Genomic DNA, 10101 nt, shown 5'->3' with positions numbered 1-10101 from the left:
ATTGCGTCATCATCAGCTACAAAAATCACAAATGGGCAAAGTACATATCATAAAAATTGCATAAATGACTCTTGCATGGCTGAATACAAATGATGGACTGCTTTTCTCCTTAAAGGCTAGAAAGGCCGCGACTCCATTTAGATGTCCATTTCACTAACTTAGTTTTTCTTTCCTTTCTTTTAAGATTCACCACCCTTGTTGAGCTGAGACTAATTTGAAGATCAACCTTATTCAATCGCTTAACATCAGGTGTCCCGGCCTTGACAAAATCTTTTTGTTGGTCTTGCCAACCCCATATAACATCGGACCTGGACTTATGTGTCTTAATTGAACAACAGAAGAATGGACAATTTTACTACATTGTTTTTACTACATCGTTTTATTATCACATTCAGACTTTTATGTTCAAAGCATTTTATGCACAATACTCACCCATCAAACTACTACGCTTTTATGTGTCACATCACATCATCATATTTTACTTATTTTCTTCTAGCCTTTAAGGAGAAAAGCAGTCCATCATTTGTATTTAGCCATGCAAGAGTCATTTATGCAATTTTTATGATATGTACTTTGCCCATTCGTGATTTTTGTAGCTGATGATGACGCAATAAGTATCAATAATAATAATAATGTTATTTGTTTTACGTCCCACTAACTACATTTTGAGGTCTTCGGAGACGCCGAGGTGCCGGAATTTAGTCCCGCAGGAGTTCTTTTACGTGCCAGTAAATCTACCGACACGGGGCTGTCGTATTTGAGCACCTTCAAATACCACCGGACTGAGCCAGGATCGAACCTGCCAAGTTGGGGCTAGAAGGCCAGCGCCTTAACCGTCTGAGCCACTCAGCCCGGCCGTGCAATAAGTATCGAAACCGGTTCTAATAATATAATAAATAATATGTTGTGAACATCTTATACAACACGTTTTGTATTGAAAAGGTTGAACCTTCCTTAATTCTAATTGTGAATTCCTAATACTGTACGTAAATTTGCATTTGTCTCCCTTCTTGTACCAAATGATCAAACTTTTCTGCTGCATACAGACTTCTAACATTTCAAGTGGTAATGCAAACTCGAGACAACTATGTAGCACCGGAAGGATTCTTAGCATCTCTTGCTCACTTAAGGGCTACCCAGGACTAGGAGCCTTAGATTTGTGTACGCACTCCATAGCAACTTCCAGAGAAATATTACATTACATTACCGTGGTTCTCTGTTAGCTAATTTATTTTTTATTTCAGAATATCTATTTTTAATCATGACTTTTCAATAATATGCTCCATTAAAAGCAATTCCATTGCCAAAGAAAAACATATTGGTTTCTTCATTATCTTAACAAGAAAAATAAGAATAATGAACTGTAGGATTTTCTAATTACACAATAAGACCAACATATCTGATTTTTATTAGAATTCTGTTATTTTATTGGGTTAGAACAGGTAAAAAAATTACAAGAAACAGTAATGCAACTACAATTAAAGTAACAGAATTATGCCTAAAAACTTTTTCTTTGTTAGAATCTATAGAGAAAAGACTGTTCTACTTGATTTCTATTCGATTTAGTGATGGTGCAGCTAGCCATTTCAAACAGAAACATGCATCAGATAGAGTGAAATCTTATAAGAGTGCATACAACAAAGTCTCTTGGAACTTCTTTGCTACAAGTTATGGGAAGGGACCTATGGATGAGACTGTGGTGAAATAAAGAGACCAGTCCATATCAATATTATGACCAACAACCGTGCGAGATGGCTATGCGGTTAAGAGCACGCAGCTGTGAGCTTACATTTAGGAGATAGTGGGTTCGAACCCCACTGTCGGCAGCCATGATGATGGTTTTCCACGATTTCCCATTTTCACACCAGGCAAATACTGGGAAGATCTAGGATGTCACAAACACCCAGTCCCCAGCCAAGGGATATTAATCATTACAATTAAAAACCCCTGACCTGGCCGGGGCTGTACCTTACTTACGGCCACAGCCGCTTCCTTCTCACTCCTAACCCTTTTCTCTCCCATCGCCGCCATATCACCTATCTGTGTCGGTGCGATGCAAAGCAACGTGTAAGAAAATAAAGAGACCAATAAAGCAGAAGTAAGCTCAGCTTCTGACTTTATTAATGTGGCATCCGCATTAGGAAGCAAAATCAGAACTATCCATAGTCCAAAACATGATGTGGAAAATTATATACATTTTCTAAATAAACAATGGCAAAATACCTAAAGAATGCTTAAAACTCACCAGATTCTCTGTGTTAATATTTTAAATGAATGTGAAGTATCGGAGTTTTTCACACTGAACATGTCAAAGAATCATAAATTTCTTCCTATCAAAGAGATTAAAAAGTGACAGAAGTTGATTCCTGGCATGAACTGCAAAGCAATGGAAATCCTAATTCATCTGTAGAAAAATGTCATGAGGTGGTGTGAGACGAAGGAAATAGACAAGAATTATTCTATGCAGGGAAATCAATTTCCAAAGTATCTCCTGTTCCTTACAAGATCACATTTTTCATCATAAAATAAGGGCAATAAAAACAGGATGTCTCAAACCTTTTGGGTCAAATTGAAACAGGTGATAGTGGGTCCACAACCGATTATATTGAGATAGGGAACCAATGGTCAGAAATGCAAATTTATTGTGTTACTAGCAAATGTACCCGTGCTTCGCTACGATATTCTACATTGTATACGGATATCGAAGTAAATACTGTACGTGCAGTAAATAAAATTGTTTTAAAATTGCATGTCTCTTAGCGTTATCCGTGAAATAGCATGGGGAGGTCCCCATACGTTGTTTCCAATGTAAAGTATGGGTTGCGGAGTTGTGATGATAACGGCAGGCTCACTTGCCTACTGCCATTCACAATCGAGTTGGGAAGTTTACATTATAATTGCAGGCCCCATTGTCTACAGTGCGGTCACAATCGATTTGGGGAGTTTTCGTTACAATGGTAGGCCCCCTTTCCTACTTCCAGACATATTAAAGTTGAGGAATTTTTATTATAATAGCAGGCAACTTCCCTACTACCAGTCAAAATTGAGTTGTGAAGTTATTATAATGACAGGCCCTGTTTCCTGCTGCCAGCCACACAGAGTTGGTGAGTTTCCATGAAAATAGCAGGCCACTATGCCTAATGCTAGTCACATTTTAGATGGGTACATTTGTATATAATGGCAGGCACCCTGGCCTACAGCCAAACACAATCGGGAAGGGAGGTTTTGAACAAAATTGCATTCTCCCTTACCTTCTGCAAGTCAAATCGAGAAGTAAATGATTCATTACAATGGTAGGCCCTCCTTACTAATGCCAGTTACACAGGAGTTAGAGAAGGACCCCATTCCTACTGCCAGTTAAAGTCAAAGTCGGTGTGGGGAGTACTGATTACAATAGCAGACACACCCTTTCTCGATCGTTACAAATCGACATCAATGAACATATATAGATAAACAAACAAAAGTATATGCATGTTTACAATATTGCAGACTGTCATTTACAGATTAACTGCTGCTAAACGGTGTCATATCGACAAAGGATTGTACCACAGGACGCAGTATTTAGCAGCCTAAATGGCTGATCCTGTGATATTTTCTCGCATCTCATCTATTCATGGCTCAGACTGAGTTAGAAACATTGAACAGGGCCTACATTGTATTACTTTTCAGATAATTATGTGACATAGTATTTGGCTTACATATGGGTACTGGGTGAGCCGATGTTCGTGTAGAGTTTGATGATTCTATCTTTCTTGTAAGTGACTGAAAGTGTGAATTATGCATGTAAAAAGTCCAAATTTACTTAAAATCAAGAAATAGAGATGAATCTAACGTATAAGGGATAGAGATACGATATAAAGTCATAAGACCAAGGTTGAAGATCACTCCAAATAGAATGGAGATTGTGCCATCCGTTATGTGATAGGACTTCCCGTTTATCCCATGAAATACCTCGAAACGAAGGTCTGCACCATCATTAAAATTGCATCCATATTTTGATATTCTTCAGGGATAAAAAGTGAAAAATTGAAAGATCTTGGAAGTTTTTCGTCCGGTACAGGCTAAAATGTATAATTTTGCCAGTTTTCAATTTTCTTGCTCGTCTGGCAGATTATGCCGCAATCTGGATGTTGGGTGAGGGGGGTAAAAATTAGGACTTTCAGGAAAATACACCAAAAAATATGCAGATGGTCATTATTACACCTCAAACGGGTAGCTGTACGAAAATTTCACCAAAATAGTCAATGTACAGACAGTCACACACAGTCGTTACTATTTTATTTAGATAGATAAGGAATCTGCTCCATGTACAACACCTTTTGGGCTATGTCCGCTGGACTTAACCTGCAAAACCGACCGTTCATGATATATCACTTATTAATCCTCCTGTCGAAAAAATGCACATGAGAAAAAAAGTTTTAGAAATGGATGTCCATTAAGGATTGTAGATTTCCATTAATTAATTTTGAGGGAGTGCAAAATCATGGTTTCGGATAAACCCCCAGTAAATTTAGGTATTCAGAAATAATATTGGCCCTAAAACCTACTCAAGGACAGGTGGATTCTAAATATCAAGTTCGGCAGAAATATATTCAGTAGTTTTCAATTTCTAAGAACTCACATAATCAAACAGACATGAAAGCTAAGAAACATGCAGATGGTCATTATTACACCTAAAACGGATTACGGAAATTCGGCCAAAATAGTCAATGTACAGACACACGGTCGTTACGATTATATTTATATAGATGGACAGGCACAGCATACACTTCATAACAACAATGTAGCTCATAATAATTGTTCAAAGTGATGACCTCCAATCTCAATGCATATATTACAATGGCGCAAGCAGTTCTGCCACACTCTCACGAAGATCCCAGGTCTCTGTTCTACACTAGAACAGGCAGGGGGTGATAAATAGCGTACACCCCTGACCATCAGACAGACGTATTGTACACAACATGTGTTATGTGACGACCGCATGCACCACACCGGCGTATTAACCTGTGCCGCACGCACACCATCCCTGGTGTCAGTTACCCATTGCATCAGACAGCTTGTGATGTATCCATGGTGAGGTGTGTTAGTGTGTAGAGTCCAAGATGCGTAGTCATAGTGATACAATGAAAAATTCAACAAGAGCTTGAAGCTGACCAATGGGGAAAAGTTTTGTTTATTAATGTATCTTTAGATAATTATGGCATGAAAACTTGATTCTTTTAAAAGTCACTTCCTCATTCTTACAGGTATTAAGGTTGAAAAATCCACCTTTGATGGAAGAAATTGGTTGTTTGAGACATCCAGTGTGAGAAAAATCTTTAACTGAACATTAATTTAGAACATTAATATGGTGAATAAAGTTTTATTATTATCTGTAATTCCATTATTATACCCTTCATGGAACTTGTAACTGTAATTATATCACAGGACAAATAGCCCTCATTAAAGTAGATGGTATTACTTTTATGGCAAATCTGCATATATTAAACAAATGACTGTAGATTCAGAGAATTTTGGTGTTAAATATAAAAGTAAAAGGTGCGTCTCTTTTTTCTGTAATTTCGTTACCTTTGAACTCAATTACTGTATATAAAATAGTAAAAAGGTTTCACAATTTGTTAAATGATGTTATGACAGAGAAAAAATTCTGAATCATCACATACTATTGCACACAGTGTCCACTGAATGGCTGAATGGTCAGCGTACTGGCCTTTGGTTCACAGGGTCCCCGGTTCGATTTACGGCTGGGTTGGGGATTTTAACCTTCATTGGTTAATTCCAATGGCTCGGGGGATGGGTGTTTGTGCTGCCCCCAACATCCCTGCAACTCACACACCACACACAACACTATCATCCACCACAATAACATGCAGTTACCTACACATATGCCTTTGCTGGCAGGACCTAGTGTTTACAGTGCACTATGTCTTCTGGTGTAGGCTAGAGCAATTTTGTTACTTTCATAAATTTCTTTCTGTCTTATCCTTGGCTTTGACAATATGAAAGTGACTGAGGTATGAGCGATGATAGTAATGCCAATCCTTATGAAGCCAGTCCCTGTTATAAATGGTGTGAAAATGTTGCTCATAGGGTCGGTTGGTGTATGCATTTCGGTGGGCTTGGCAGACTGATATGTAATAGCAACTCTGGCTCTGTGAGGAAAGCAATGGGAAACTACCTCACTCCTCATTTCCCTAGTACATCTCTTCAGTGATGCCTAGGCCATCTATGACAGCTGATGGCAGAGCTGTTGAGGATCCCACTAGCGTTAGTGCCGACGGACTGAACATTCATTCCTACACATGGCAGATGCTGCCCACCCTCATCGGAGGGTCGGCTTTGCAAGGGCTGCACTCGGCTAGAAATAGCCACATGAAACGAAAAAAAGTATACATTCAAAACGGGTTAATACGTCTCTCTCTAGCACGTTTCCGTGGTTATTACGCCATTGTTCCAAAGTCCCAGGCCATGCCCTATTAAATACATGCTAAAGAAACCTGGATAGCACATTTACATTACTCTTTAGTATCTATATTTGTAACTAGCATTAATTAGCATTCATGGCCACATTGCGCACGACGGGCCAGCGAGAACACTCAACGTTAGCCCCTGATGGCTGCACTAGGGCTTCTTGGCTGAGCCCTTACAGAGCAAGACAACAAAGATTTCCGAATGGTGTACTATGGCTCTGTGTTGAGAATACTAACGAATCAACTATTGGAGATCTATGAAAGGAACAAATGAACTGAACTAGTAGCATTTATTTAGTTCAGCAGAGGTCCACTATGAATACATACGAAGAGAACCGGGCAATGACGATTTCAAGTTGACATCAGAGCGGAAAATTGTATTTGTATTTACGAGTGGCTATCTTGCGAGGAAAATTAGGCTTATGTGTATGTTCAGTTGTACTTTACCTGTGAATTTTGTGTACTATGTTTGGTGTGTTCCAGTAGTGTGTCTAGTTATGTGCCAGGTGTTTATTAGGTTGAAGTGTAGTGTTTATTTAGTTTTCTTGAGTGTAGGTAATTATGTAGGGTTATAATGAACCACCAAAGGCATAGTTTCATTATATAAAATGAAACACGAATACAAATAAGCTTTTTTCTTATTAATTAAATACGTGTTCATGCTGTCTAGCACACTGCCGGCATACAGAAATGTTCTTCACAGTAGACTGGTTCAGATCAGTTAGTTTGTTCTTACCTACTCGCAGCATTAAGCCAGATTATGCCATTCGGAAATCTTCGGCTTGCAAATCACCCAGATGTTGGACATTCCTATGACAACTTTAAACATAACTGTAAGCAACACGTTTCTAAGAATGCCTAAAACTCACCAGATTTTCTGTGTTAATGTTTAAAATTAATGTGAAGTATTCGAGTTTTTCTCATGAATATGTCAAAGAATCCTAAAATTCTTCCCATTGAAGATGGACTGAAAAGTGTGCCTATAGAAGTTGATTCCTGGCATGAACTGCCACGCAATGGAAATCCTGATTCATTGTGGAAAAATGTTTTGGATTGGAGTTAGATAAAGGTAATAGACAACAATTATGCTATGCTGGGAAAACTATTTCCAAAATAGGACCTGTTTATTACAAGATCACATTTTTCAACACAAAATAAGAGCAATGATTAAGTGTTGTGTACTGTGGTGGATGAAGGTATTGCGCCTTCGACAGACAGTGAAAATTTCAACAGAGCTTGAAGCTGACCAATGAGGAAATGTTTTGTATTTTAATGTATCTTTAGATAATTATAGCATGAAATCATTCTTTTAAAAGTCATTTCCTCATTCTTAGTTATGTCACGACCTGTTGTTAAGGTTGAAAAATCTATCTTTGATGGAAAAACTTGGTTGTTCGAGACATCCAGAGTGAGAAAATTCTTTAACTGCACATTAACATTATGATGAATAAAAGTTGTATATACAGTAGAACCTCAAAGTATCATTCGCGGAACTGTCGTTTTCCTGCATTCATCGTTCAATTTATTCGGTCCCAAAAATGTTCCTTATAAACCAATGTTAAATTTCCCCGCATCTATTGTTCCTCGAACTATCGTTTAATCGCATCGATCATCATAAAATTTGTCCTCGGTCACAATTTTCCCACTTGGATCAATTGTACGCAAGAAATATATACACAAAACTTTTTGAACTTTTAATAATAATAATAATCATGTTATTTGCTTTATGTCCCACTAACTACTTTTACGGTTTTCGGAGACGCCGAGGTGCTGGAATTTAGTTGTGGGAGTTCTTTTACATGTCAGTAAATCTACCAACAAGAGGGTGACATATCTGAGCACCTTCAAATACCACCAGATTGAGCCAGGATCAACCTGCCAAGTTGGGTTTAGAAGGTCAAACACCTCAACTGTCAGAGCCACTCCGCCCGGCAATTTTTTTTGTTTTAAATTTAAAGAGACAGCTCAATACTCCAGCATATAATAGCTGCAACTTGTTACGCGAGAATGTATGAACGATTCAGAGTTGCTAGTCTTGAGTAAGGATCTTGTAAGTTATTCACGCGCAACCTCACTACGAGCCTCCTGGCGCCAACACTTCTCCTCGATGCACTAACAGACCCTTAGCAGTATTTTTATTTACAAGAATTAAAATGGAGGCACTGTAAAACTCAAATTTGCCACCATTTTGTGTTGCTATTGGCTGGCTAGGGCTGCCATCTTTGTTGCAAATGAGAAAATCACGCAGTTTAAGATGGTCACGGCGTGCACTGGGTACGTTTTAGTTACAGATTTATTAATTGCGTCATACCTTGTGGAGGGTGTGGGATGCTAGAGACATGTTGACCACTTTGTTGTCCCCTGCCCAAATGACTTTTTACAAGCCAAACCGATATTTTCACTAGGCTGGTATTGAAACTAGGTTGGCAGCCTTGCATAGCCCACTTTGACATCATCCAAGACGACCCATGTTGAAATTTCTAATCTCTATGACATCGTCTGAGCTACGTTGTGTGGGATCTCTAACCTATCATTCGCTAAGGGTCTACAGAATCTTTGCCAAATTACAGATTATTGTTGTAATATTCACATATATAATTAATTTACAATAAGGGAACTGACCTTAACGGTTTTCAGATATTACGAGATGTAAAGAAAAGTGAAAAGAAATGGCGTGAAAGTCACGCTTTTTATTTTCATTGCGTATATCATGGTTGCAATATTTTGATACTGTCACGTATATATAATATGAGCATGCTTGGCTCCATGGCTAAATGATTAGCACGTGTTGACCTTGACGTGGTCTCAATCGGGTTGGAATTTTAACTTTCCTTGGTTAATTCCGACGGTTTGGGGGCTGTGTGTGTGGGCGCGCGCCGACTTATGCATTAGGATTCATCTTAGATAGGGCCGCATTTTCATAAGCATGTACATCGATCCATCACGCGACAACTCGAAAGACCTGCACCCAGCTTCAGAGGCCACACACCATTATTGTTGTTATATTATAATATTTAGGCTACATGACAAAAAATGCCCAAATAGAGTACCCGTATTTTATTATTTAGCTTTCACCGTATTTTTTAATGTCGCCTGCATTTATTGCTTTCCTGCATCCATTGTCATTTTCCCCCCTCCTTAAAAAACGATGGATCGAGGTTTTACTGTATGGAATTCCATTACCAAGAAATGTAATTTTATTATTATACCCTTCATGGAACTTGTAGCTGTAATTATGTCACAAGACAAATAGCCTTCATTACACTAGATGGCATTATCTTTATGGCAAAACGGTAACATTAAATAAATGACTGTAGATTCAGAGAAATTTGGTGTTTTCTAAGAAAATTTTCCCTTGATGTTTTACTATGTTGGTGTTCTTAAAATATATTATTTCTCTATTTATTTCTCTATTTATTTCATTAATTATAATTGTAAACACTTGTTTCTTTGTTTTCATTGTAATAATTTTATGTTCAAACCTAACCTTGAATTTAACAGCAATTATTTTTTTCATTTTTTAGCATGTTTCGTCTTTATGACATTTTTTTTCGGTCCCCACAAAAACCGTACTAACCAGTTTTGGCTGTATTACAATAATTAATACACTGTGTGAATTAACCAATAAATA

Source organism: Anabrus simplex, chromosome 4, assembly GCF_040414725.1.
Source record: "Anabrus simplex isolate iqAnaSimp1 chromosome 4, ASM4041472v1, whole genome shotgun sequence".
Lineage (NCBI taxonomy): Eukaryota > Metazoa > Arthropoda > Insecta > Orthoptera > Tettigoniidae > Anabrus > Anabrus simplex.
This window is presented reverse-complemented; position numbering follows the sequence as displayed.